Source organism: Bufo bufo, chromosome 3 (genome assembly GCF_905171765.1).
Source record: "Bufo bufo chromosome 3, aBufBuf1.1, whole genome shotgun sequence".
NCBI lineage: Eukaryota > Metazoa > Chordata > Amphibia > Anura > Bufonidae > Bufo > Bufo bufo.
This window is the reverse complement of record NC_053391.1, coordinates 445,862,799-445,877,848: the sequence shown is the minus strand read 5'-3', so window position 1 is coordinate 445,877,848 and position 15,050 is coordinate 445,862,799. Positions and strand designations below refer to the sequence as shown.

Sequence of the window (15,050 nt, the reverse complement as noted above, 5' to 3'; positions counted from 1 at the left end):
CGTATCTATTCTTTCCTTGCACAATGGCCGCTGCAGAGGTCACAGAGCATGCCTAGAAAATTCTCCCATATAAGTCAATGAGGTCCCCTCCAACCATTGTGTCTATGCATCATTGGGCTGCTGTAAAGCAATTTTTTTTTAAAGCTGTGTAAATGCTGTTAAGAACCGCTCAGGCAAGATGATCGCCCCCATAATAATGTTCAGCAAATAGAATTAAAAAAAATCTGCAATTGGAAAACCATAATAAATGATAAAGATTATAAGTAATCCATGTCTATAGCTCAATATACTGATGAGAACTCATTACCAGAATGTACTGTGAGCTGTAAAATGATAATTACCACAAAAATGATGTAGTCAATTACCACCAGCCTCCAAAAAAACACGGACACATCTATTTTTTTTCACGGACACAGGAAAAAAGTGGCCTTTTTTTTACAGACTGTCCAGAAATTTTTGGACAGTTGGCAACCCTGAACGGAGATGAACAGACTCCATTGACTACAATGGAGTCAGTTCAGTTTTCGTTTGGGAACCTGCTTTTTTACCAGACAAAAAAATCTTGCATATGTTCTTTTTGATGGAATCTGCGATGGAGGCCCCAAAAGCAGCCCCAACACAGATGTGACCAAGCCCTTATTTGCGATTGTAATTTTATTGGGCAGTATGGTGTCTTTCAGCGCAGGGGTCCTGAATTTGAATCTGATCGGGGACAACATCTGCATGGAGTTTGTATGTTCTCCTCGTGTATGTGTGGGTTTCCTTCCCCACTCCGAAAATAGACCCTAGTGTATGTTGGGGTTGAGCCACATATAGCAGCCACTGACTTCCCAGGGAGTCGCCACGGCCACACAACTGTCCCTGCACTTTGAGTCCCTGTGAGAAAAGCACATAACAAATGATTGTCATTTTATCTGCATTTTGTATCATAAAGCATACCTGAACATGACGGCACTATACCAATAATTCATAATAACAAGTATCATTCAAAGAGCTACAATAACAGATTTTGTAAATGGCCACAAAGTCCCATGATCTGCCTAGTAACACTATGGTATAGTGCTCTAGAAAGGTGTATACTCTGGCTATGTTAGTTACACTGGAGGGTACATGGTAGGTCCCTCTCTGCACATCATTCTTTAGTGTACACTAAAATATAATCTACTTATGACATGACTATAATTTTTTTTTAGCCATTTAAGTTTCTGAAAATAAATGTATCATCATCATGTTCTGATGATGTCAGAAGTAAATCGTTCTCCATCTTCAGTCGGTTGGGATATCTGCCGGGTACCGTGGCTAACACTGGAGACAACTATAAACGTTGCTCCTGAAGGTCAATCCACCAGTCTGAAATGTTTAGCTTTTATCCAGAGTTTTTGCACACTACAACTTCCCATTTTTTTTAACTACCTCAAAACTGTTTTTCTGAAGACCCCCATTGGCAAAACTGTTGTATGGTATGCTATTCAAATCCATGGTCCATCATTTGATTCCGCTGCAGCCTACAGGAGGAACGTGGATGGTCTCCTGGAAGGTAGCTTTGGGAGGTAAGTAATACATTGGGGGCACTTAGAGCATCATAACTTATATAACTGTATGTTGTTTTTTTTTTTTTTTTGTTCTAATCCTTGTATTAATTAAGTTATACTTGCAGATGTGAGTTAGCAAAGCAATAAAAAGAGCTGCAAGTCATTAATTCCAGAAAGAAACAGAAGAGCACAGTTTGGTCGAAGGTACTTCTCACCCTGTGAAGTGCTTTATACTATAATAGCTGACATGGTCTGTGGGTTAGGATAAGGAACTGCCACTTTGCAAATCACAACCTCTTACGACTTGAATATATAATGACACTAACAGAGCTTCAGAGGCCTGAGAAAGAGCATACCGCGGAGAGATTAGCCACAGAGGACATAACAGCCTGTATTGGCCTTATCAAATAGACATGGAATGAAAATTATATTTTTAACCCAGAACAGATGAGATTGGTGGATAATAGGATAAAATACGGGATGAACATTACTGAATTAAGGCCTATTATCCGTCTCCGTACAGCATTAAAATGTACAGCCTCAGACAAGGAAAAATTGTTATTTTCGAAGTCTCGCGGGACTTCGGTGAATAGCTTCGGGATTTGATTTTTCAACTTAAAAACCATTTCAAAACTTGCTTTGGCTCTGAGGTACTTCGGATACCTGTTTTAAAATGGCTTTCAAGTTCAATAATCAAATACCGAAGGTTTTCACCAAAGTCTTCCGAGACTTCGGTAATAACTAATTTCGTTTAGTCGGAGGCCATACATTTTAATGCCGTATAGCATTAAACCGAGGTTTTGACCGAATCGACTTTGGATCTAGGATCCGAAGCTTAATTCGCTCAACCCTAGTCACAGCTAATCTACTGTATCGCTACAATGACGTCTGCACAGGTCATAGGGCATGCCTAGAAAACTCTCCCATAGAAGTCTCTTGGGTCTATGGCCCTTGGTGGCCGTTAACAATGGCTCAGAAGAGATGGCTGCCCCCATATTCATGCTCAGGATATAAAGAAATCTACAATCAGAAAGTAACTATTTAGAAAAAAGGAAATGTGTCACTATCTGGTTTTAACAGGCAGAAAGAATTATGGGGGGCACATTCCCTTTAAGCTCATCTTTCTTAATGTTGCAATTGTAAATGTAATTCCTTATTAAAATAAGAAACCAAATAAATAAATCTATTCAAATGATGCAGTTTATCTCCCAACCCATTAATATATACTTGACTATGTGACAGCAAACTAAACATATGAAGCCTCCTAGATGCCTCCAGCCCACTGGATTTCTTCTCTCTTGGGCAAAGCAGTTTAACACTGCTCCAGTACTGCTTACAAATGCGTCTTCCCATCCGAATGAGATTCTTGATGGCTGAATTGATAAGTGTGCAAGTGAAAGACATAGCAGCAATTCCAGCAACACACTAAAAGTAATTGCTTCAGCTATAAGCAGAGTGTTATTATCATCAATAAAATCACCAGCCTGAAATCTCTATTCTGACTTCAAAGTGAATCTAGAACTGTCTCACCGCAGGCCACTGCCACTTTCATTAATTCAGAGGGAAATGTACTTCTATGTCTCAGATGCTTACTTACATCTTATCTTGTGCTCGGCTTTATTTATTAATTTCTTTAGTTATATAAGTGACGCAGACAGGGCTGGCTGACGGCATATGGAGAGGTTGCTCCCCAGAAGTATATGATTAGGTAAATTTCTAATGACCTTTGAGATTCAGTTCAGTAATTCTCACTCAATAAAATAAAGACATAGGCAATCACTTTTTAATGTTCTGTGGAACTGTGCCTAGGAAAGCACTGCCATAGCATAGACTGCTTGTCACAACAATGTTTTTGCATAATTTTATTCAAATGTTATTATTTTGACTGAACTGGCCAAAACAAATTGAAAGAAAAGTACCGTAACAATCCAAAAAAGGGGATACAGTATAAAAAAAGGAGTATCTCACTGATTAAAGGAACAGAGAACCAGCACAAGAACTTGTCTTACATTAGGATTAAAACTGAGAAATATACAAATAAACCTTCTGTCTTTATCCCAGGAGGTCATCCGTGTCTCCCTCCTCCTCCACACAGTTCTGTGACAAACTAAAGACAAGTGACTGGAGCAAGAGCCTCCCTGCTGTGCCCTGCCGGCAACAGAAGAAAAACGTAAATCCTGACCCCTTATCTAAGACCCGCTCCTCTGTCAGTCTTCAACTGAGGATGGAGCAGATCAGCAGGATAATTAAGGGGTTGTCCAGGTTTTTAATACTGTTGACCTATCCTCAGGATAGGTCATCAATATAAGATCGGCGGGGGTCCGACACCCAGCACCCCCGACGATCAGCTGTATGAGGAGATGGCGCACACAGTGGTGCCGTCTCCCTTATCTCTTCCTGTTCACTGGTGCTTTGCCATAGACAGCAGCGGTAAACAGGAAGAGAGACGGGAGACGGCACGGTGACGGACTCCCGCCTATCTGATATTGATGATCTGATATTGATAATCCTAAGGATAGGTCATCAATATTAAAATCCTGGACAACCCATTTCATTCCTTTATTTTCTGCAGTGGTTCTACAAGGCCCTTTGTGTTAGAATAATGTAGAAAATGCTGCAGACTGCCAAACGGTAAGGGCAACTATATAGTATTTCTTGTTACCTTTAGCATTTCTGGCTTTGGTGTCCCTTTAACTAGCATTGTTCTATATATATACTGTATGCAGAGTTTATTCATTCTTTCTAGGATTTTTAGAAGTAGGGTATACCATTAGTACTATTACAGTAGTCTTATTAGTTTTTACACATGGCAGTGTACAAATCTACCTAATTATATTTGCCACTATTAACTTTACACATAAACTCAAATTCTGCCTTCATAAAGTCCAGTTTCAGCTATGGTGACTCCACACATACAGAATAAAAAAACAACATGACATATATTCTCATTATCAAAGTTGTTTTCTTATGTAGCAGAAGTGATATGAGGCAGAAATGACTTCAAGTTCCTTGTCATGATTGTTTTTTTGGCATCCTACATCCCGTGTTCAATTTGCATGGTAATGGTGGGTAATTTGATACCCTGCGGTTTCGCTTTTCTATATCTAGTTGTCGGCGCTTGCATATGAAATGAGCCTACAAGTTAAACACACTTCAGATATAGGACTCTACCCTGAAGAACTGCATCCTGAAGTTTCTGATTTTGATAAATTCTTCACATTGCCTAGAGACTTATCAAATGTTTTGATAGATAGAGTCCATGAATTACAACCGACACAAACACAGGGGCCTTAGTGTTCTCTATAGAACTGTACTTTCATCTTTTGACCCACAAGATTCTTATAACAGGAGGTCTGTAATCAGGGCCGGTTTTAGAAGAAATGTGGCCCTGGGCAAAATCAAAAGTGTGGCCCCAAATCTTGTAATAATTTACTAACAACACAGTTACATTCTGATTATTCCCTCACAGATTTACAACCCGTAAAGCTCTTCACACAGTTCTTCACAGTTCTTCACCCTCATGGCCCCAGAATATGCCACATGCCCCCTCCCCTCACAGCATCTGAGAGTGTTAAAAACTGGAAGCGCGGGATTCCTCTTTAGGCACGTTTTCCCCTGCAGGAGATCAGGGAAAGCACACTGTTCTAAAAATGAGTCGCAGCCTGTACTAGGCTTCCAGGCTCATTGTTTGTATATCCTAGTTCAGGCCATTAGATGGCAGCACTGAACTGTGATAAAGTGATTTCTATACAGAATAATGGAGCAATTTACATCTGATGATTGTAAGTTGTGGAGACTTAACAAAAAGAAAAAAAAATGTAAAAAAAAGTTTTGAAAATATAAAAAAACATAAAAATTAAAATCACCCCTATTCCCCAAAATAAAAATAAAAAGAAACAAAAAAAAAATAGAATTATGGACATCGCTGCATGCGAAAGCACCCATACTATTAAAATATTTTTAAAAAGTTAGCTCATATGGTAAATGGCATAACAGAATTTTTTTTAAAAAAAAAGGCCCTTGAGTTTTTTTTATCACTTTATTTCCCAAGAAAATTTAATAAAAAGTGATCAAGTCATAAACAACCCAAATGTCAAAAACGACAGATCGTCCCGCAAAAAATGAGCCCCCACACATCTCCGTGGACATAACTATAAAAAAAGTTATGAATAGTCAGAATATCGCGATGAAAAGAAGATAGTCCTGATGAGGCTTAGCTTGCTACAGTGAGCGGGCCAATAGAGGTCCTGAGTGGGGGGGCTGTTAGGGTTGCCACTATTCTCAACAAAAAATACTGGTTACACAAGTTAAAACAACCTTTGTGGGTTTTTTCTCAGTAAAATCAAACTTTTCACTGTTAGGGGACACCCTGTGTATTTAAGTTTAATTAGCCTCTATTTTTAAAATGTTTCTGTGGGGATTCAAACTCACAACCTTCTACATTAAGGGCAAAAACCTTAACCACTGGGCTGTAGAGCTCAAGGCTAAATTTTTGAGCTCTATAGTCCAGTGGTTAAGGTTTTTACCTGTAATGTAGAAGGTTCTGAGTTCGAATCCCCACAGAAACATTTTAAAATACTGGTTAAACAAGTTAAAATGTTTGGTGTAGGTTAATATGGGTGTTATTTGATCATAATTTACGTTTTGTTACATTTTTTTCTCAATAAAATCAAATTTTTCATTGTTGGGAACACCCTGTGTAATTAAGTTTCATTTAGCCTCTATTTTTAAAACATTTCTGTAGGGATTTGAACTCACAAACTTCTATATCAAGGGAAAGATCCTTAACCACTGGGCTATAGAGCTCAATGCTGTGGCAGTGCTGAAAAACATCATAGAAGTTTATCTTCTGTTAAAAACAGTATATAAGTTTCGCTTGTATTATGCAAGAGAAACTTCTATGAGGCATTTCAGCACTTGCTTAGCATTGAGCTTTATAGCACGGTGGTTAAGATGCTTGTCCTTAATGTAGATGGTTGTGAGTTCAAATTGCCATAAAGACATTTCAAAAATATAGTCTAAATTAAATTTATATGCACATGGTGTCCCGAGTCCTGGCGAAACTGAAGCAGGAGGCTCCTTAGAAAATCGGCGCCCAGTTTGCCAGCCCTGCCTGTAATCTAAATGTTGATGATACTCTCAAAAACTTGAAGGGAATGTGTCATCAGCTTTCGTTTTTTATGTTAAACATTTTTTTTAAAGGCTTTATTTACAATTTTAAGATGAACAACAAGAAACAGAACAACATAAAAAATGAAGACTCACAGTCACTCATAATAATAGGTGCCACTTCTTGTACAGACAGGGATGCACCGCCAATGAGGTGAGGCGATTGCCTCAGGCAGCACCAAGTAGAGACAAGTAGGGGCAGCAGAAAGGCCTTGGACAATGAGTGCTTTCATTGAGGAAGCATTTATCTCTGCATATTCAACTATATCGATATATTAACCAGTATGTTTTGTAGCACTAAATGTAATGTTTTCCAAGTATGCCTTTAACAGCAGGGCTGGGGGAAAGGAGTTAGGTTGAGAATTTCGCATGGAGGGGCGTCATTTCAGTTTTCGACTCAGGCAGCAGAAAAGCTAGATGCCCCACTGTGTACAGATCACTTTTTGGCAGTGATCTTATCATTACAGGCAAGATTAGAAAGACATATATCACCTATATACAGATACCACAAGATCTACTATTCACAATAGGTGATATCACAGTTTATCTGCTCCCCCTGACCTCTGCATGGGTCACAGCATGCCTAGAAAGCTCTCCCAGAAGAATTCAATGAGGTCCCTTCTTGGTCATCGTGTCTAAGGCCCATGTGGCTGCTGTGGCTCAGGCAAGATGGCAGCCTTCATAATCATGTTCAAGAAAGAGAATGAAAAATCTACTCTACAATCAGAAAACAGATTAGAAAGAAAGGATATGTTTCACTATCTAGTTTTAGGCCCCTTGCAGACGAGCGTGTCTGGATTAGGTCTGGATGCGTTGCAAAGGTGTTCAGTGAAAAATGCGCGATTTCTCAGGCAAAGTCATCCAGTTTTGCCTGCGATCTCGTTCAGTTGTTCAGTTTTTATTGCACAGGTGCAATGTGTTTTGATGTGTTGTAAGTGCGTGATAAAAAACTGAATGTATACAAACAACATCTCTTAGCAACCATCCATGAAAAATGCATTACATCTGCACTTGCTTGCGGATTCAATGCGATTTTCACGCATCTCAATTCACTTCTACGGGGCCAGCGTTGCGTGAAAATGGCAGAATATAGAACATGCGATTTTCACGCAATGCACAAGTGATGCCTGAAAACCAAAGCACATGTACACAGCCCCATTGAAATGAATGGGTCCGGATTCCATGCGGGCGCAATGCATTTGTGTGAAAGGGGCCTTAACTGGCAGAAAAAATGCATTTTGCAGGACAAGTTGTACTTGTCCACCATTTAATATTGCATATGATGTAGTGGGAAGCAGGAATATTCCAAACGGGGTGGAATTGAAAAAAAAAATCGATTCAGCCACAATTTTACAGGTTTTTTATTTACGACGTTCGATATGTGATAAAACTGAGCAGTTACTGTAGTTTAATTCTACAGGTCAGTACGAATCTGGCGATACTTGATATGTATAGCTTTTCTTGCTTTTTGATAAAATAATAAAAATCCTATAACTTTTTTGTAGTTATGTGTATAGAGCTGTGTGTCCATTTTTTGCGGGGCGATGTGTACTTTTCATTGATACCATTCTGGGGTGTGTAAGACTTTTTGATCACTTTTTATTAAATATTTTGGGGGAAATAAAGCAACCAAAAACAGCGAATCGTCATATTTGACCTTTTTTTCGGTTTTACCGTTTGCCGCATCGGGAAAATATTTATATATTTTTACAGTATGGGTGTTTTCTTATGTGGCAATACCTATGATGTGTATCGTTTTTTATTTTTGTTGTTTTTTATTTTGGGGAAAGGCGGGTGATTTGCATTTTTATCCTTTTTTTATTTTTTAAAACCTTATTAATATTTCTTTTTTTTTTTTACACTTTGTTTTAGTTCCCATAGGGAACTATAACAAACAATCATTAGATTGCTATTCTCATAGACTCCAATGCATTAGACCCTTATTTCTGATATTTGCAGACTCTATACTGACAGGGAATGTCCCACAGGATTGGCGCATAGCAAATGTGGTGCCAATATTCAAAAAGGGTCCAAATCAGAGCCTGGAAACTATAGGCCGGTAAGTTTAACATCTGTTGTGGGTAAACAGTTTGAAGGTTTTCTAAGAGATGCTATCTTAGAGCATCTCAACGGAAATAGGGCAAATAACGCCATATCAGCATGGCTTCATGAGGGATCGGTTATGTCAAACTAATTTAATCAGTTTCTATGAGGAGGTAAGTTCTAGACTTGACAGCGGCGAATCAATGGATGTCGTATATCTGGACTTCTCCAAAGCATTTGACACTGTACCACATAAAAGGTTAGCATATAAAATGAGAATGCTCGGACTGGGAGAAAACGTCTGTATGTGGGTAAGTAACTGGCTCAATGATAGAAAACAGAGGGTGGTTATTAACGGTACACACTCAGATTGGGTCACTGTCACTAGTGGAGTACCTCAGGGGTCAGTCTTGGGCCCTATTCTCTTCAATATATTTATTAATGATCTTGTAGAAGGCTTGCATAGTAAAATATCAATTTTCGCAGATGACACTAAACTGTGTAAAGTAATTAACACTGAAGAGGACAGTATACTACTACAGAGGGATCTGGATAGATTGGAGGCTTGGGCAGATAAGTGGCAGATGAGGTTTAACACTGACAAATGTAAAGTTATGCACATGGGAAGGAATAATGCAAGTCACCCGTACATACTAAATGGTAAAACACTCGGTAACACTGACATGGAAAAGGATCTAGGAATTTTAATAAACAGCAAACTAAGCTGCAAAAACCTGTGTCAGGCAGCTGCTGCCAAGGCCAATAAGATAATGGGTTTCATCAAAAGCGGCCCTCCAGCTGTTGTAAAACTACAACTTCCACAATGCCCTGCTGTAGGCTGATAGCTGTAGGCTGTTCGGGCATGCTGGGAGTTGTAGTTTTGCAACAGCTGGAGGGCCGCAGGTTGAGCATGCCTGGTGTAGTGTAACAGATCCCATTGACTTTAATGGGATCTATTAGCTTTCTATCTTTTCCACTGGGTATAACAGCAAGATTCAATATTCTGCCAAACCAGACAGAGCACATGCAAACCGAAAACCTGCTGAAGCCAATGGGCATGTACATGGAAAGGTTTATTAACAAATTTGCGTAAAAATGACGGAGTAGACAGCAAGGTACAATGAAACATTAGTGTGAACAAAGCCTTATTCCTAGACATATCGGCTATTAGTGTTATTACTACTACTGCGGTTTGGTTATTTATTAAGCATAATAAGGCTGCACTCTTATTCATCGTTTCTGGAGCAATCTGTGGCCTTAACTGCTTAATTGAGGCAATAACCATGATTAGGCTGAACATGCAGATTGATGATTATGACTATGTGATTACTACCAAGCAATTAAACTGGTGCCAAGTCCAATAATAACTCAAAGTGCTCAACAGTTAAAAAGGAAATTGAAGGGAGATGAGAAATGGGATAAAAGCAGTGTGTAGAGGTTTATGAGTGGGATTACGTCACATACAGATTTATTCTTTAAACAGATCCATTAAGGATTGCACTGAGATAGGAAAAGATAAAGCTGAACAGTACAATATTGGCAACCTAGAGAAAAGACTGTAAAATAGCGACTTAAAGGGATTCTGTCATCAGATTTTACCCCTATAACCTAAAGATATCCTCATGTCCGGACTAATAAGAAGAATCCTAAGCTGGCCTTATTAAACCTCACTGTAGCTCTATTTGTCCAAAAAACTGTTTTTTATAACCTGCCAATCACTTACTTAAGGTGCCCAAGGGGAGGTCCGTTAATACAGGGTGCCCGTCCGCACCCCTCGCCGTCCGGTGCCCAGTGCCGCCTTCCGTCTTCATCTCCGCCTTCCCTGTCTTCAGCGCCGCGTTCTACAGCTCAGCACCGCCTCCACAATCCTCCCGTCCCTCTGCCAGATCCCGCGCCTGCGCACTAAGCTCAGCCAATCTGCAGGTCATATTAGGGTTAAGCGAAGTGCGCATCAGGCCGGCGCATGCGCACTTCGCTCAATGAAGCCGCTGCCAGGAGTCCGCACGGGCGCATCAGGCCGAGCCTAGTGCGCAGGCGCGGGATCTGGCAAAGGGACGGGAGGATTGCAGAGGCGGCGCTGAGCTGTAGAAGGCGGCGCTGAAGACAGGGAAGGCGGCGCACCGGACGGCGAGGGGTGCGGCCGGGCACCTTGTATTAACGGACCTCCCCTTGGGCACCTTAAGTAAGTGATTGGCAGGTTATAAAAACCAGTTTTTTGGACAAATAGAGCCACAGGGACGTTTAATAAGGCCAGCTTAGGGTTCTTCTTATTAGTCCGGACATGAGGATATCTTTAGGTTATAGGGGTAAAATCTGATGACAGAATCCTTTTAAAGGGGTGTCCCATGAAGACAACCCCTGTCCATATGCCCTGTAAAGGTACATGGACATTATAGAGAGTGAATCCTCTGCTCAGGAACCTCCCATTTCAGAGCTTCTGTCAGTGAATGTGATAAACTTTAAAGGTTATGCATAACTTCAGGCGCATTTTTTATGATTGCTTTCACTAATTTACACAAAAAATATATATATTTTTTTCATTTTCTGAGATGGTATGGTTAAAAATAAGTCTGTTTGCAGGCTGTCAGTTTCTGTGTTCTTTGAATCCCGTCATCTGCCGGCTCATGTGTAGCTTTTATCTCTGATCTCCTGACCTCATAAACACTTATTTAAGCCATATTCTTATCATTATGATAAGAATTGAGCTATAATGAGTGTTCATGAGGTCAGGAGATCAGAGACAAAAAACACACATGAGCCGCCAGATGACGGGATTTAAAGAAAACAGATACTGAAAGCCTGCAAATAGACTGATTTTCAATCCTGTATCTCTTAAAAGGCTGAACATTCTTAAAAAAAAATAGGGTAAAAATAATTTTTTGTCCAAAATGTGTAACATGCAACCAGGTGTCCATAGCCTTTAAGTGCTGTGAAACTGAACATGTGCACTGGAAATGGGTACAAGGCTAATGAAAAGAGATAGCTGTCAACTTAGATGTGATCAGGACAAGGCTTTGGCCATCAACTGCCACTATTCGATATATCCATTCATTGACAGAAAGCATACATTTTGAAAAAGTTGCAGAATTGAAAAAAATATATAATAGAAAGTTGCAAAAATGTACTATCTTATTAATATGCTTTAGCAGCGTGACTGAGATTTAAAACTCTATTAAAAGATATATTGACAACTGCTAAGTCACACTGTTCACCAAATTAATGAAGAAAATGTTTGAGACATGAGTGTATATTAATTCTAGTAAATACCATAGCATTCCTACAAAAGACTTCAGAAAATGTCACTTGCAAACATCTTAATAATATATTGAGATTGAAATAATCTTGTTTCATGTCTGGGTAGTTTAAATCATTTTCCTGATATAAGAACTCAGGCTTCGATCTGTTCATCAACATGATGAAATTTGCATGGCCTTAATTCATTTGCATAACTCAGTATGAATTTTAAATTAGTTTCCTCCGTGAATATATATATATATATATATATATATATATACACTCACCTAAAGAATTATTAGGAACACCTGTTCTATTTCTCATTAATGCAATTATCTAGTCAACCAATCACATGGCAGTTGCTTCAATGCATTTAGGGGTATGGTCCTGGTCAAGACAATCTCCTGAACTCCAAACTAAATGTCAGAATGGGAAAGAAAGGTGATTTAAGCAATTTTGAGCGTGGCATGGTTGTTGGTGCCAGACGGGCCGGTCTGAGTATTTCACAATCTGCTCAGTTACTGGGATTTTCACGCACAACCATTTCTAGGGTTTACAAAGAATGGTGTGAAAATGGAAAAACATCCAGTATGTGGCAGTCCTGTGGGCAAAAATGCCTTGTGGATGCTAGAGGTCAGAGGAGAATGGGCCAACTGATTCAAGCTGATAGAAGAGCAACGTTGACTGAAATAACCACTCGTTACAACCGAGCTATGCAGCAAAGCATTTGTGAAGGACTGGGAGTTGATGGAGAGGCACTGTGGGCTGATGGAGAGGCACTGGGGACTGGTGAGAGGCACTGGGGGCTGATGGAGAGGCACTAGGGGCTGATGGAGAGGCACTGGGGGCTGATGGAGAGGCTACTGGGGGCTGATGGAGAGGCTACTGGGGGCTGATGGAGAGGCTACTGGTGGCTGATGGAGAGGCTACTGGGGGCTGATGGAGAGGCTACTGGGGGCTGCTATGAGGCTACTGGGGGCTGATATATGGCTACTGGAGGCTGCTATAAGGCTACTGGGGGCTGCTATGAGGCTACTGGGGGCTCTTATGAGGCATGGGGCTCTTATATGAGGTCTGATTGGGGGTCATTCATATTGGGGTCTGAGCTGAGGTGTGATCTGAGGTCTTATTAGGGTCTTATTAACATTGGGGATCTTATTGGGGCTGTTAGCTGAGGTCTCATTAACATTGGGGGTCTGCTTGGTGGTCTGACCTGAACTCCAAACTAAATGTCAGAATGGGAAAGAAAGGTGATTTAAGCAATTTTGAGCGTGGCATGGTTGTTGGTGCCAGACGGGCCGGTCTGAGTATTTCACAATCTGCTCAGTTACTGGGATTTTCACGCACAACCATTTCTAGGGTTTACAAAGAATGGTGTGAAAATGGAAAAACATCCAGTATGTGGCAGTCCTGTGGGCAAAAATGCCTTGTGGATGCTAGAGGTCAGAGGAGAATGGGCCGACTGATTCAAGCTGATAGAAGAGCAACGTTGACTGAAATAACCACTCGTTACAACCGAGCTATGCAGCAAAGCATTTGTGAAGCCACAACACGCACAACCTTGAGGCGGATGGGCTACAACAGCAGAAGACCCCACCGGGTACCACTCATCTCCACTACAAATAGGAAAAAGAGGCTACAATTTGCACGAGCTCACCAAAATTGGACTGTTGAAGACTGGAAAAATGTTGCCTGGTCTGATGAGTCTCGATTTCTGTTGAGACATTCAAATGGTAGAGTCCGAATTTGGCGTAAACAGTATGAGAACATGTATCCATCCTCTGATGGCTACTTCCAGCAGGATATTGCACCATGTCACAAAGCTCGAAACATTTCAAATTGGTTTCTTGAACATGACAATGAGTTCACTGTACTAAAATGGCCCCCACAGTCACCAGATCTCAACCCAATAGAGCATCTTTGGGATGTGGTGGAACGGGAGCTTCGTGCCCTGGATGTGCATCCCTCAAATCTCCATCAACTGCAAGATGCTATCCTATCAATATGGGCCAACATTTCTAAAGAATGCTATCAGTACCTTGTTGAATCAATGCCACGTAGAATTAAGGCAGTTCTGAAGGCAAAAGGGGGTCCAACACCGTATTAGTATGGTGTTCCTAATAATTCTTTAGGTGAGTGTATATACTTTACTCACACAGAGGCAATATAAAATGTTCTTACGATGCCTAAGACATTGTCTATGAGATTTCTATAGCAAAAGAAATTGCAACATAAAAAAGCATGAAAAAAACTGATCTGGAAACATCCATGGGTTTTATGTGGTATTGCATCTCAGTCCCATTATTTACTTCAATAAAGCAGAAATGTCATACCAGCAGGGCTCGAGTCCTGCAGGAACGTGTGGGAATGGCGTTCCTGCACTTTTTTCATAGTAGGAACGCCGTTCCCTTTCAGGGCCGCCCGTCTTTAACGCCGGGCAAAAGGACCACGAAGCGGTGAAGGCTTTGTACTCACTGCTTCCTGGTCCTCGGTACGTAACGCTTGAAGATAAAATATACCATCGGTTCGGAGAAAACTATGATCCAATGGTATATTCTAAACCCGAGGTGTTCCCATGGTGATGGGGACGCTTGAAGTTAAAATATACCATCGGATTGGAGAAAACTCTGATCCGATGGTATATTCTAAACCCGAGGTGTTCCCATGGTGATGGGGACGCACCTCTGACAGGGTTAATTACGCGGATGGCAGCTCCCTGTCAGAGGTCAGGTGCCGGGAATGTTTCTAAAATGTTTGAATTGGTGGGCAGTGTGCCCTCCCCCCTCCCCGGTATTAAAATCACTGGTGGGCAGTGCGTCCTCCCCCCCTCCCTGGTATTAAAATAATTGGTGGGCAGTGTGCCCTCCCCATGCCCTTCCCAGTATTAAAATCATTGGTGGGCAGTGCGCCCTTCCCCCCCTCCCCAGTATTAAAATCATTGGTGGGCAGTGCGCCCCCCCTCCCCAGTATTAAAATCATTGTTGGGCAGTGCGCCCTCCCCCCTTCATCATTGGTGGCAGCGGCAGTTCCGATCGGAGTCCCAGCAGTGTAATACTGGGGCTCCGATCGGTT

At 40.9% G+C, this 15,050-nt stretch overlaps 1 protein-coding gene across 2 annotated transcripts in view; it reads right to left on the bottom strand.

The window, feature by feature from the left end:
* Window positions 1-15,050, bottom strand: part of SH3RF3 (SH3 domain containing ring finger 3) — a 448,315-nt gene that overhangs the window by 92,290 nt on the left and 340,975 nt on the right. The gene's annotated exons all lie outside the window — the stretch shown is intronic.